Genomic DNA, 15,257 nt, shown 5'->3' on the forward strand with positions numbered 1-15,257 from the left:
GGCTTCCCCTGGTAAGGATCACCCACTCTTTGAAGCCTGGTTTTGACACAAAGAGTGCCACTACGCGATGAAGCCCACCTATTGTCAGAGATCATCAACTGGGTGGAATCATTGCCAAAGTTCTTCCTGTTTGAAGTGCGTTTCCCGCGAGCCAGGCAGCCTTGACAACGGAGTTTTCTGAAAATGGAGACAAACAAGGATTTAGAAATATTTAATTTTCGTTCTTTGAAAGGAGATAAATAAGATAGTTGTTTTTGGAATTTCTTCTGGGTAGTCATGGTGCTCGCTCTCTCTTTCGCGTGAGAAAGATTCCAGTGATAGTAGATTCCAGGCTCTGCCCTTCTTTTCTCTCTGCAATAGATGCAAAAGAGAGTAGACCATCTTTCTCTCTTTCTTGATTCTAGGCGCTCTCTCCTTCTTGCAGTAGATGCCCAAGAGAATGCGTTTGTGATTTTCCATCTTCATGGCGTGTAGATTTATGGAGAATGCATTTGAGGTTTTCTATCTTCAAGTATGAAGACGTATCTTCATGGTACTCTCTGATGGCTCTCTCGAGCGGCTAAATAATGGGTGCAGTTTGTATAGTGCCTAGGCCATAAACAATCAAATTAGAGCCTGCCTTCAAATAGTGTCGAGAAATACAATCTCAACACTGGAAATCTTTCTTATAGACTTGGAATATATTTTTATCTTTATTTATAAAGTTAAAGCTTAAAAAATAGTGTAGATCAACAAATCTATGAAAACTTGAAAATATTAAAAATTGACGGTCCAAAAATGTATTACAAAATACACTATTTTCAAAACTTGAAATGCTTTTTTTCCTCATGTCCATGCATCTTGATGTCAAGATGATCAATTTGAGGATATTTGGGCATCAAAACAACCTCTTCTAGTGAAATTTTTGAGGTAGGATATAATTTGATTGTTTAGAACCTCTGCTCTATATGAACCTTTCCCCTAAATAAGAGACAGGAGAAAAATATCAATTAAGGGAAAACTATATTTCATAACATACAACTCACTGTTCAGATGAATAGGGAGATAAAGCGTCTCGAAAAGAGGCTTGTTTTATCGGTTTTTTGATGGTTCGATCAATCGATTGTGGTAACGTGGTCTTTACGTAATCGATGGAAAATTTCTTTCGACTTTATTTCAATGTAATTTGATGGATGGTTTTGCTTATTTATGTGAATTAATTGGTTATGTACGCTTTACTTTGAGATTCATTATGTAATTCAGATAATCAATTTGATGTATGGGTTTTATTGTGTGATTTAGTATTTCAATCATAGTTACTGGGAGCTCCCGCTCCGGAATCTCATTCCGGCGTTCTGGAGCAGGGATCTTTCTCTGAACCTGTTCCCATCTTATTGGGATCTCGCTCTAATTTTTCAGATTCTAGATCCTATTCACAACGGAGCTCACTCCATCTACTTCAAGGATCCTGCTTCCATTCATAATGGAGCTCGCTTCGTCTACTTCATGGATCTCGCTGTCATTCACAACGGAGGTCGCTCCAGATAATTTACGGATCTCGATCACATTCTCAATGGAGTTTGCTCCATCTACTTCACGGATCTCGCTCCGATTGTCTCACGAAAAGCGTTGCGTAACATTGTAGATGTACTTCCTAAAATAATTAGATCCCCACTCCCAGAATTCTAAGATCGCGATCCCGACGTTCTCGGAATTAGATTCTAACAAGGTTGTGACCCCAATCCTATAATCTGTGGAGCTCGCTCATGAGGAAAGTGGATCTATATCCTAAAAGTATAAGGTTCTCCATTTATGTCTATTTATTTATTCATTGTAGTCGGGGCTTCATACTTTCAATAGGCATTTAATTGTGCTTGTAGTATATCCAAAAAAAAGGGCTTAATTTTGTATAGAGTGTGGTTTCTATAATGTTACAACCTCAAACAATCCAATTAAGGTGCACCTCTAAATTTTATCATAATATGGAATTTTGGTGTAATTTCTTTTTTTTTTTTTTTAAGATTATCTAAAATCTATTTTCATTTTCAATTTTAAAATTTTAAACTCCAAAAAGGTTAAAATCAAGTAGATCTATAAACCTATGAAAATCTTGAAAATGGGCGGTCTAACTAATGTGTTTCGAGATGCAAAATTCTTCGTACAATTGACGATGTTACTAGATTCATTAAATATTTTCCTAAAGATTAATTGTCCAGCAATAGACTTTTCTATCAAAACCATTTGTGCTACGTATGTTAGTGCACCCACGAAAGTTAGAGGTTTTCCTTAGGGATTGAAAGACTCAGATATAGAGTGAACAAGACAAAGCTAAGAAAGACTCAGATATAGAGAGTGAAGAAGACAAGACTTAGAAAGACTAAGTGCCAGTTTCGATGTACCCAAAATTGTAATATTCTCATATGCCAAGATAAAATGAGTCGAATAGAAGTTAAGAACCATTTCGAAGGATAAGCTCATAAAGATTTCTAGTTCACTAAAAAAGGGGTGAGGTTTGTATAAGGTGTTAACCTTATACTAATGACGTAAATTGTGCCTCAAAACTATGGCCAAAATATAGTTTCGGTGCCACAAAGCCTTGCAATAATATGGAAATCTATTTTTGCCTTCAATTATAAAATTCAGAGTTCTAGAAATGGTGATGATCAAGAAAATTTATAAACACTCTAAAATCTTGAAAATGGACGGTCCAGATAATGCGCTTGAAGATGAAATATTTTTAGGAGTGCTCAATCTCTTCTTTCTTCATCTCTATGAATCTTGATGTCGAGATGATCAATTTGAGTGCTTTTTAGCGTAGGAAGAACCTTCACTAGTGGGTTTTATAGGTGCACCTTAGCCATACAGTATAAGGTTTTAGAGACAGAGAGAGAGAGCTGAAATTTTGAATGGATTTTCGAGAGGCAATATGAGACTAGATGTAAAAAAATAGAGTTGCACAAATGGTAAGCAGATGATAAGAGAGAGGGAGAGATGCAAACGGTGTCAGCTTGAGAGAGATCCAACTGGTGTGAGAGAGATCCAAATGGTATCAGCTTGTTTAGTAATATGAGAAAAAACATAAAAATCGGAAGAACAGCACAAAAAGTAAAGAAAAGGTGATGATGAGAGAGATCCAAATGGTGTCAGATGTAAAACCGTTTGGGTATGTCAAATGTTTGAGAAGAAACTGAAGTTCTTATGGAATCACTCTTAGAGAGGTAATGGGGGAGAGAGGCAGCTGCTGGAGAGCGAGGCTCTCTATATTTGACCAGGAAATTTACGAAAACGAAGTACCTACGATGTTCATGTAGACCATCTCAGCCCCAATTTACTGATTATCACACAATTTTGTAAAATAACTGACCCAATATTTTCAAATGATTTCCCATTAATCCATTACAAGTCATAGAAATACTGCACTCATAAATTTTAGCACGAATTGCATTGAAAAATTCGTCAAAATCGCAACCAAAATCACCAAGAAAATTCCTTCAGAATTTTAGGAATGAACATGATTCCAACCCTAATTGTACATGTTAAGCGATTGAAAAGGACGATTGAAAATGAAGCTTTATTGAATTTTTGAGAATTTTCTGTTGATTTTAGAAGGGGTGCCTCGTATTCTTGCTCCTTGTCAAGATTTTGGTCTATGGAACACTTTCAATGTTGTCTTTATCAGAGTTTCTCTCTCTAAAACATATAGGATTTTTTTTTGGTGGGTATTTTAAAAAACCACATATGTCGACAGATAAGATTGAGCAAGAGATTCGAGGGGATGTAGACAGAAAACGAAAGAAAAGGACAGAAAGAAAGGGTTTAGCAAGAGAGAAGGCGGGCTACTATCTGGTTAAAAAAGTATGTGCCTTCATCAAGAGAACGCTTCTCTCCTTTTGTTTACCTGGTGATTACTGCCATCCCATTTTCTCGAGATGTGGATGTGGATCCTACAGTCATGAGATGGGGCCTCATACACTTGGGTAGGAGAGGGTCTCATAGGGTCATTACTCACTAAAAGAAATTTGCAAAAAAAAAAAAAAAAAAAAAAAAACAAACACAAAAACACAAGCAACTCACTATGTGAACAAAATGAATTCATATCTGTCAATAGATCACCTCAACAAATATAATCTCCATTGCATATATATCTATATATATATATATATATATATATATATATATATATATATATTGAAAAGTCTTCCCAATGCTTATAGGAGAAAATTAACAGTGATTTTGCCTATCTTCATCACAGTCCAAAGTTCATCGCACAATCACGATTGTCCAGTAGTGTTTCATTTTTTCATTTCTTTTTCTACAAATTGAATTAATCTAAAATTTGGAGTGTGTGTCCATCTTAGTGTGGCGCACTTAAGGAAAATATAAAACAAATAATTCGCGAAAAACAATTGATCAAAATATGCCCGAAAAGGGGGACCGTACGATGAACTTTGGATGGTGATGAGGGTAAGCGAAATCGTTGTTCATTTTCGCCTATAAGCGTTTTGTAGTATCTTCCATATTTATATATATATATGTATATATATATATATATATATATAAAAGAGAGAGAGAGAGAGAGAGAGAGAGAGAGAGAGAGAGAGAGAGAGAGAGAGAGAGAGAGAGAGAGAGAGATTGAACCCAGTAATCAAAATTCAGAAGAATTGATATAAGATCAAAAATCCACATTAGTCAACATAAATGTATCAAAATGTTCTATGCAGAATGTTTGGACTAAACATATATAAGAAAAAAAGAAGGTTTGATACTAATCATCCAGATTAATCATATATGTATATAAAGTTCAATGCAAAATTTTTGGACCAATATAAAATGGTCCCCAAAATACAAAGTTCATGCATGGAACGATTAGAAACTGTGAAATAAAACCAAATAGGGATTGAAAGGCCACTGTTATAGACACCCCATTTTAAATTTGGAAAATTTTGTGGTTTCCTGAACCCTTAGAACCACACCTATTCTAGTAAACCCATATCCATAGTCCACACAGCCTGCCCTGTGACCCAGAACCAATCTGCTTACCCAGAACCTTGCAGATTTTTTGTTTTGACCCAGAATCCTGCAGACACCCTATTTTCCCAAAAACATCATTAAAAAAAATAGAAAAATTATTTTTGACCCAATGTTTCTCTAAGAGCTTCACAAGAGGTTGAGGAACTAACATGAAGTGGAACTTTTGAATTTGGACTATTTTTGGTTTGGGCGACACTAGGAGTGTCGCCCTGCCTAGACTGGGAGACACGAGTGGTGTAGCCCAGACTTGGGCCCCGACGACACCACTAGTGTCACCCAACCCTTTTTGGCCCAAATCAAAAATTTTCTTTCGAGGTTGATTTCCTTCCTTTCTATGCAATTTTGGCCCTTTTTTATGTGGGCAACCCTAGGCTTGTCGCCCGGGTGACTCTAGGCGTGTCGCCCGGGCGACACCACGACACCCAGATCCATATCGCCAAAAAAGGTAGTTTTAGCTGAAGGATCTGTTGGTTATGGAAAGATGCCCCTCACAAAAGATCCTTGGCCTTTTTTGTGGCTATTTAGAGAGATGACTTCTTTAGAGAGAAAGGGAACCCTAATTTGAAAACACTAACCCTAAGCCTAAAAACCTTAGATCTCTAGGGCACAACAACCCTAATCCTAAGAAATCCTGACCATTTTCCATCATCTCTAGAGCACAAAAAATATTTTCAACCACAGATTTTCTGGTCAACATATGAATCAAAGAGCAAAAAGGACGTCGGTTCTAATACAAGCGAGCCCATGAAGGCTTAGGAGTTTCGGGCAATCCGGTCCAGTTTGGTATTATTTTCTTTTCGTTTCTTTATTTTTCTTCTTACTCTTTTGATCTTATTTTGATTATTTTGATATGTTGATTTCTATAAATCGTGTTTTACTATTTTGGATCATACTGGCTCTACCACAAATCTGAGAGTAGATCTGCTCATGTTTTGGCAGATCTTGCCTCAGATCTGAATTTCGATTTGTCCCACTTTCTCTACCACAATATTTTCATCAGTTTAAGGTGTCATGATCAGAGAGATCTTTGTCATAAGCTCTATCCAATTTTCATCGTAAATAGTTTGACACTTACATGGGGCATTTTGAGCTTGATCCGAGCTCGTAAACACGAAGTTTTATTCATTAATTTTACTATTTTATGTCACAAAAAAGTCCCAAATATTGGCTGTGACCAGTACCCAGGGTTTCGGTGTTGCAAAACCCTGTCTATCCTGAGCAACACCACTAGTGCTGCCCAGGTCCAGGGCGACACGCCCCCGGTCGCCCAAATCCAAATATCTCAGAATTTTTTGAAACATTGCAATCTTCTTCCAAGGACTCTCTTGTGACTGCTCGAAAAGTTTTAGATCAAAATAAAGTTTTTAAAAGTACAAAAAAATATTTTTCTTGGTGCAAGTCAGTTGCATCTGCACTTTTCTATTTCACTTTATTTTAACTTATTTCATCAGAAATATGTTTTCCCTGCTTCTGAAAGTTTACTGTAACCTTATTTCATCATAAGTAATAAAAAAAAAAATAATTTTTTTTTTTTTTTTTTGGGTGACATTACCCATGTCGCCCAAATGTGTGGGCGACACCACTAGTGCCGCCCGGGTGACACCACCAGTGTCGCCCAGTTTTAAAGGTCCCAAAAAACTCTTGGGACCCTACAGGCCTCTTCCAGTGGCTGTTGACTTCATGTTCACCAATTTTTGGAGAAAAATATAACTTTAAAAAATATAAAAAAATATTTTACTTCAAATAGATCTATTATGTTCTTGCCTTTCTGACTTTATTTTAGTTTGTTAATTTTTATTGAAATCAAGTTTTCCCTGATTTCACCATGCTTAGTTTAACTGTGTTTCATTAAATTTAAAATGATAAAAAAAAAAAAAAAACATTGAGGGTTGCTTGCACCCTCCATGTGCCATTCGAGTCACCCTCGACTCGGGCAGTGCTCAACTTGGCACGGACTGTGCTTGGTCTCACTATTTTGTCTATACGTTCTGAGGGGTTTCCCTCCATCTATACTGTGCTTTGAGGGAGCTTCGCCTCGAAGTACGCATCGCTAGGCTTAACTAGTGCCAAGCGCTCGCTTTATTTATGCATTGCATTGTGTGCTCTACAATTATTTTTTATTTCGTGCTTCTTTACACACTCCAGCACACACCGGACCGGGAATGCCCGAGAAACTAAAAAAACAAATATTTTGAAAACCCCCAAAATCCATGTTAACGGCATGAGAGGAGCCTAGCTTTGAGTGTCGAGGCGGTTGAGACTCACGTAATATTAACTGTAAGCGGCCCCCCATAATCCTTTGCCTCAAAGCAACTTTGCATGAAAATCCTATAACAGGAGGCTAGGACCTATGTGGGGACAGATATCAGCCTAGCCACATTTCAGTAGTTAGGAGCCCACTCCAAAGCCAAGCTTATCTATAATCCAGGTCAAACTTTTTCGAGCTCAACCCTTTGCGTCCAAGTTCAGGCTTGTACCCAGCTTAGCCCAGGTTCGAGCCAAGTTTTGCCTTGGTTCGACCTTAGGCCCCCTCCCAGTCCGTGCTGAGGGCTTATTCGTAGCTCATCTTTGATCCAGTCCGGGTCCATACCTGGTCATATCATCAAAATTCTCTGGGCCCAAGTTCAGGCTTATACCTAGCTTAGCCCAGGTTCAAACCAGGTTTTACCTAGATCCAAAATTACGTCCCCCTCTCGGTTTGAGCAGAACCCTCTTTCCAAGTTCAACTTTGATCCAGTCTGGGTCCATATCTAGTCTGATCATCAAAACTCTCTGGGTCCAAGTTCAGGCTTATACCCAGCTTAGCCCAGGTTTGAACCTGTAAGGATCACAATTCAACGACACACACAGTGATGGAGGGAGTGGCAGAGGCCTAGCGTCGGTTGGAGCACCGCTGTGCATGCATAAGAGCTTAGTGACTATGGTGAAGAAGCAGTGGAGAAGAGCTTAGCATCATCTATGGTGAAGAAGCAGTGGAGAGAGGAAGAAGACGCAGCGCTAGCCACGTAAAGTGACCCATTGCAATCTGTGAATTCAAGCCTAGCGCCAGATGTGAAGCGAAGGGCATTGCGCCACCTGTAAACCATTGCCGGCTATGTAAGAAGACGTAGCACCGGCTGTGTAAGCGACCCAACGCCGGTGTGTAAGAACATGTAGCCCTGGCTGTGACCCAGTGCCATCTGTGAAACGAAAAGAGCAGCGCCATGTGTGAACTGAGAGCAATGTTGAGAGTGTCTCAGTCAAACGTACATGCCAACGTCGCTTCGTACAAGTTAGAGCTGCGTGTGTGACGTCAGCCACAGTATTTTCCAACCACCCTTCCTTTTTTTTTTTATAGCCTTCCTCTTTTCAGGCAACCAGTTTTTCCCTCATTCTTCCACGTTAAAGTCTCTCTCTCTCTAGGAAACCCACTGCCACCCCTTGAAGAAAGCCAAAAGGTGAAGGTGGGAGAAGCTAGGGAAGGCTGTGAGAGGAGATGGAAGCCATCGTGAGGGACCAGGTAAGTGTGTCTAATGGCATGCATCACTCCAACACATAAAGATTTAAATTTTGTAGGTATGAAAAGGAAGATAATATAATGAGATGTGTGAGTGAGAATGCATTGTGATGAGTTTGAAATCTCAGATGCCACGATCAATGGACCCTATATATGGTTGTATTTGTGGTGGAAGTGTGCAAAGTAGTTTTCTTGTGGGATTAGTTTTATATGAACTTGGTTTTGCAAAAAGATTTTCTTTGACTTATGATGTATTGAATGCTCTTGAATATATGTGAAACTTGAGGTTGTTAATTTCCAGAACTGAGATTTTTACTGCACCGCACTTTTTAAAATCCAGCGATGTGCTATTTATACCATTTCGAAATTATGCATGGACTGAGAGTCATGCCCCAAAATATGAGGGCATGTCATTGCAACAATTACAGGAATCACACCAACTGCTACCCTTTTTACGTCGAGATTTTGGCCCACCAAACGATGTCCAAATGTTTCCAAATCTCCGACGTTTGGAAGATTTCTGAGTGAGCTTGGAGTTACATGTTTTGAATATTTTTAAATTTCTCATGAATTGTTAGTTACACCCCGAAATGTGGGGGCCTATCATTGATCACTATTGCAAGAAATTCCAGCAACTATGACACTTTTTCCTATCAAACGATGCCTAAACACCTTCAAACCAATGTTGTTTTTAAGATCTATGTGTAAGCTTCAACTTGCATGTTTAAACCATTTCGAAATTCTCTCGAGATTGGGAGTTATACCTCCTGAAAGAGTGGTACGTTACTGTCACTCGTCATCTAGAAATTCAGTCATCTGATAGTTTTCATATAATGAGTGCCACGTGTTGAGTGTCGTAGTGCTAATGTAATAAAGTGTTACGAATACTACTTGGAAAGCGTACGTGCGGCATAGTGTACGTGATAGTTTTATACTCTTGAACGAGACTTAGACTTTGCATGATGACAACGTAAATTATCTGTCATAACATACTGATTTAGCATGAATGAGTTAAATGATTGAGCATGATATGATACCGTGGTACTGGCCACTACGCAATGGGGCACCCATCGGTAGTGGATATTGTTATGCTGGGACTGCTCGCTACGCAATGGGGCACCCATTGGTAGTGAGGATTGTTATACTGAGGAAAGTGATGCAGGCTATATCCCCTAGCTTGCTGGATGATAGAATGCAGTTAGGGGAAAGGTGAAATGGGAGGGTCGCATCCTCCAAAACATACTAAGATGTAACTAAAGACTGACGCCGTGTAAGGTAAGTGCCTATTAAACCTCAAATGCACGTTGGGGGCTGGTGTGTAACTATGAGGCATTACGAAGTGGATTTCCCCAATTGTCATAATTGATGTACTAATTTGATCGTAAATTTTCATAACTGCTGCACTGAAATTCTGTGTTGTTAAATAGATTGTTTATGATTCTCGAGTAGGCCCTTTATTGATGCATAATGCTTAGACCTACTTACTATGCTGGATAGCTCATCCCATTTCTCCCTTCCCTATTGTAGGCTGATAACGACAGGTCAACGGTTGGAACGACGGGGATTCCTGAAGGGGATTGGAGCCAGACTTTTTAGGAGGCAGGATCTAACTCTTGTATGTGGTTGGGAGCTCTAGCCTTGGATTTTACTTTATTGTATGAATCTGTCAAATTCGGGCCCTAGTGCCCTAGACTGCAATTGTAATATTTTGGAAGAATGTTATGTAAAGCCCTTTTGTTATTGTATGGAATTTTAATCAATTAGTTGCCCCTGTATTTTAATATTTTCGATATATTTATCTTTCCATGGTTTGCTTGATTACCAAATAATGGCGTTGAATTCCCCCGGCCTAATTGACAAATGCTACTTCAAGATCACGAACTCGCATTCGGTCACCGTCCGTCAATACGGTAGGGTGGTTGGGGGATGGGGTCGAGAAAGATATGGTATCAAAGCAGTCAGGACAGGATTCTTGGCCTAGGGAGTTTAGGAGAGTCTTTAGAATAGTTTTGGAGTAGATAAATGACTGAGTGCTCTTGTGACTAGGTTGGAGATGCCGAGAGCTCGTAACCACAACACGACTTCTAGCAATAAGAACAACGAGACGCTCAATGAGTTTTGTAGGACTCTGGGGACCTTGATCCAAATGATGAAATAATCAATGCCAGCTCAATCTACTCCTTCCTCGGAGCAGAATGACATCAACTTAATAGAAAGGTTTAAAAGGCTGGGCCCCCAACCTTTTTGGGGCCAAGAGGAGTGGAGAAGGCCGAGATGTGGACAAAACAGATAGAAAAGATCTTAGAAGTGTTGCACTACTAGGATGAGTAGAAAGTTAGACTAGGGACCTTCGTGCCAGAAGGGAAAGCAGAACACTAGTGGGACACGGTAAAACAATCCTGGAGCGAGTCAGCAACTGAGACCACCTGGGAAAATTTCCTGACAGTATTTAACGAGAAGTACTTCCCAGATCCAGTCAGAAAAAGGAAAGAAGTAGAATTTATTGAACTTCAGCAAGGGGGCTTGACTGTGGAACAGTACGCCGCCAGATTTGCGGAGCTCTCTAAATACACGCCCCACATCATAACACCCAAATGTGAAAGGCAGCTAAATTTGAGAGGGGTCTGCAGTCGGATATCAGGGATACAATAATGTAGGCCAACCTAAAGTCATACACCCCATTGGCTGACCTCGCTTTGAAGGCTGAGAGTGACTGTGAGGACCACAAATCGACGAAGGAAGAAAGGATGAAGGCAGTGTCGTCGGGAAGGTTTGGGAAGTAGCCTCTGCAATTCCTAAGGAGAGATGTTAGAGGGAAGCCATATCAGCATAACCAAAAGAATCTTTTGGAAAATATGGCAGCGAATGCCACCCGACCTACACTCATTGTGGGAAGGACAACCACACTGCCGATGAATGCTACAAGAACAAGAATGTCTGCCTAAAATGCAACAAGCCCGGTCTTTGGGTTAGGGACTGCCCCTTGACGAAGACCGAGAACTGCCAGAAGATCCAAGGATGAGTGTTTTCCCTCACTGATCAGGAGGCCAAGGCTTCCATCTCGGTGATCAGAGGTACGCTCTTGATTTGCGGCATTAAAGCTAGAGCCTTAAATGACCCTGGTTCATCTCACTCATTTGTTGCGCCCCATTTTGCTTGCCATTTGAATGTTATGCCTGCATGTCTCAACTACACGTTAGTAGCACGCACACTTGTGGGAGATTATATGGAAACTGATAAAGTTTATAAATAGTGTAAGATTACAATTTATGGGTGTGACCTCCTAATGGACTAGATCCACTTTGATATTCAAGACTTTGATGTCATTCTGGGCATGGATTGGTTGTATTCCCACCATGCCACTGTCAACAACCATGAAAAGATGGTAACTTTTAACGTCCTGATCAAGCAGAATTACACCTTGAGGGCAATAGAAATACGTTCCCTCTGCAGCTTGTCTCTACCCTCCGAGCCTCTCGCCTTCTGACTAAGAGATGTGTCGGGAGTCTGGCCTATGTAGTAGAGGATCAGGGTGTCTTGTCCCAGCTAGAAGGAATATCGGTGATAAAGGAGTACCCTGAGGTATTTCCAGAAGAGTTGCCATCCCTGCCCCCTATGAGGGAAATTGAATTTGAGATAGATGTAGTCCCTGACACTGTTCCCATCTCTAAGGCCTTATATAGAATTGCCCCAGCAGAGTTGAAGAAGTTAAAAGAGTAGTTGCTGGAATTGTGGAATAAAAGGTTCATCTGACCCAGCGTGTCGCCCTGGGGTGCACCTGTACTATTTGTGAAGATGAAAGATAGGTCCCTGAGGTTGTGTATTGATTATAGAAAGTTGAATCAGATAACAGTGAGGAATAAGTATCCTCTGCTTAGGATTGATGACCTCTTTGACCAGCTCCAAGGGGCCCAAGTGTTTTCTAAGATCGACCTCCGGTCGGGGTATCACCAACTGCGAGCTAATGAGGGAGATATCCCGAAGACTGCTTTCAGGACTTGATACGGTCACTACGAGTTCATTGTGATGCCGTTCGGGTTAACCAATGTCCCTACTGTGTTCATGAATTTGATTAATAGAGTATATCGACCCTTCCTGGATGATTTTGTGGTGGTCTTTATCGATGATATTTTGGTATATTCGAAGAATTGGGAATTGTACGAACAACATCTAAGAACGGTCTTGCAAATTATGAAGTCAGAAAATTGTATTCCAAACCGAGCAAGAGCAAATTTTGGCTCCTAAGTGTGGCCTTTCTTGGTCATGTTATATCTAAGGATGGGATCTCGATCGATCCCTCTAAGATTGAAGCAATGCTAAAGCGGGAGAGATCAACAAATGTAACCGAAGTTCGCAACTCTCTTAGGTTCCTAGGATACCACCCGCATTTTGTAGAGGGATTCTAAAAAATAGTGCTTCCCCTTACTCGACTGACCCAGAAGAATACGAGAATTTAGTGGTCAGATGATTGTGAGAGAAGTTTTCGGGAACTTAAGGAGAGATTAAGCACAACCCCAATATTATCCTTGCTCGAAGGGAATGAAGACTTTGTTGTATATACCGATGCATCCCATAAGGACTCGGGGGTGTCCTCGTGCAGAGAGGCAAGGTCATTACGTATGCATCCAAACAATTGAAACCATATGAGCAGAACTATCCAACACATGACTTGAAGCTTGCAACCGTAGTGTTTGCATTAAAGTTCTGGAGGCACTATCTTTATGGGGCCCGATTTAAGGTATTCACGGATCACAAGAGCCTTAGGTACTTGTTTTCTCAGAAGGAGTTGAATATGAGGTAAAGGAGATGGATAGACTTATTGAATGATTATGACTGTACAATTGATTACCAACCAGGCCAGAATAACATAGTAGCTGATGCCTTAAGTCGGAAAGCCGTAGCCTCCCTGATATATTTGATAGTTCGAGAAATGAAGCTATTAGAGGATGTAGTGGAATGGCACCCATGTCAGCCCCTAGTGGGGATTAGGGAATGCTTTCATGTCTGAGAATGGAGCCTCAACTATTTCAACGCATCCGGGTGGCTCAAAAGGGAGATCCTCAGCCTGTAAATATTCTAGAAGTACTAAAGACAGATGGAAAAGATGAATTCTCTGTGAGCAGTGATGACTTGTTAAGGTGTAGGGACCGAGCATGTGTTCCTAATGATGAAAGTAAAAGAAGGGCTATCCTAGAAGAAGCACACCACTCTCGCTACATGATACACCCTGGAAGTACAAAGATGTACCAAGACTTGAAAAATACCTTCTGGTGGAACAACATGAAACGAGATGTGGCACAGTTTGTACCTATATGTTTGACGTGCCAGCAAGTAAAGGCGGAACATCAGAAACCTGCCAAACTATTGCAGACCCTACCCACACCAGAGTGGAAGTGGCAACACATCACAATGGATTTTGTTTCTGGATTGCCCAGGTCAAATGCTGGACACGATAGTATCTGGATCATCGTAGACTGATTGACTAAGGCCGCTCATTTCTTACCGGTCCGCACAACTTATACCTTGGATAAGCTGGCCCAGTTGTACATCAAAGAAATTGTGAGATTACACGGTGTACCCATTAGCAATGTGTTTGACAGAGACACTAGATTTACCTCTTGATTCCGGGTTGGTCTATAGTCAGCTTTGGGGACCGAACTTACCTTCCACAGTGCCTTTCATCCCCAAACAGATGGGCAGTCAGAAAGGACCATTCAAATACTGAAATACATGCTAAGGGTGTGCGTCACTAATTTTAAAAGAAACTGGGAGGACCATCTGCCCCTGATAGAGTTTGCTTACAACAATAGCTTCCAAGCCAGCATCCAGATGGCACCATATGAGGCCCTATATGGAAGGAAATGTAGATCCCCCATCTGTTGGGATGAGGTGGGTGGGAGGAAATTACTGGGGCTCGAAATGGTTCAAATAACTTTTGAGAAGATTTCCTTAATTAGAGAACGACTCAAGACAACACAAAGTCGGCAAAAGAGTTACGTCGTTAATCACCGGAGAGACCTTGAGTTTGAAGTAGGAGATCGGGTCTTCCTAAAGGTATCCCCAACCAAGGGTGTAACGAGATATGGCAAAAAAGGGAAATTGAGCCCACGATTCATTAGGCCTTTCGAAATCTCGGAAAGAATTGGAAACGTGGTGTACCGACTTGCCCAGCCACCTGAGCTGGCCAGCACTCATAATGTTTTCCATTTATCATTACTAAGGAAAAATCAACCTGACCCGTCCCATGTTTTTGAATACGAACCCATCCCACTTTGGAAGGACTTAACCTATGTTGAACAACCAATTGGGATATCGGACATGAAAGTACAAGTGTTACGCAATAAAGGAATTCCTCTGGTCCAGGTGCAGTGGCAGTATCACTCAATAGAAGAATCAACATGAGAACGAGAGGATGAGATTAGGGAGAAGTACCCCCACCTTTTTTGTTAAGGTTAATTAGACTTTGAGGAAAAAATATTTTTAAAGGAGGGGATGATGTAATGACCACAATTCAGCGATGCACACGGTGATGAAAGGAGAGGCAGAGGCCTAGTGCCGCTTGGAGCACCGCCGCACATGCATAAGATCTTAGCGCCGTCAATGGTGAAGGAGCAGTGGAGAAGAGCTTAGCGTCATCTATGGTGAAGAAGCAGTGGAGAGAGGAAGCAGTCGCAATGCCGGCTGTGTAAAGTTACCCATCGCTGTCTGTGAAGTCAAGCATAGCGTCGGTTGTGAAGCGAAGGGTGTAGCG

This window comes from Amborella trichopoda, chromosome 7 (genome assembly GCF_054954075.1).
Source record: "Amborella trichopoda isolate Santa Cruz 75 chromosome 7, AtrichopodaSantaCruz75HAP2 v2.0, whole genome shotgun sequence".
Classification (NCBI taxonomy): Eukaryota; Viridiplantae; Streptophyta; class Magnoliopsida; order Amborellales; family Amborellaceae; genus Amborella; species Amborella trichopoda.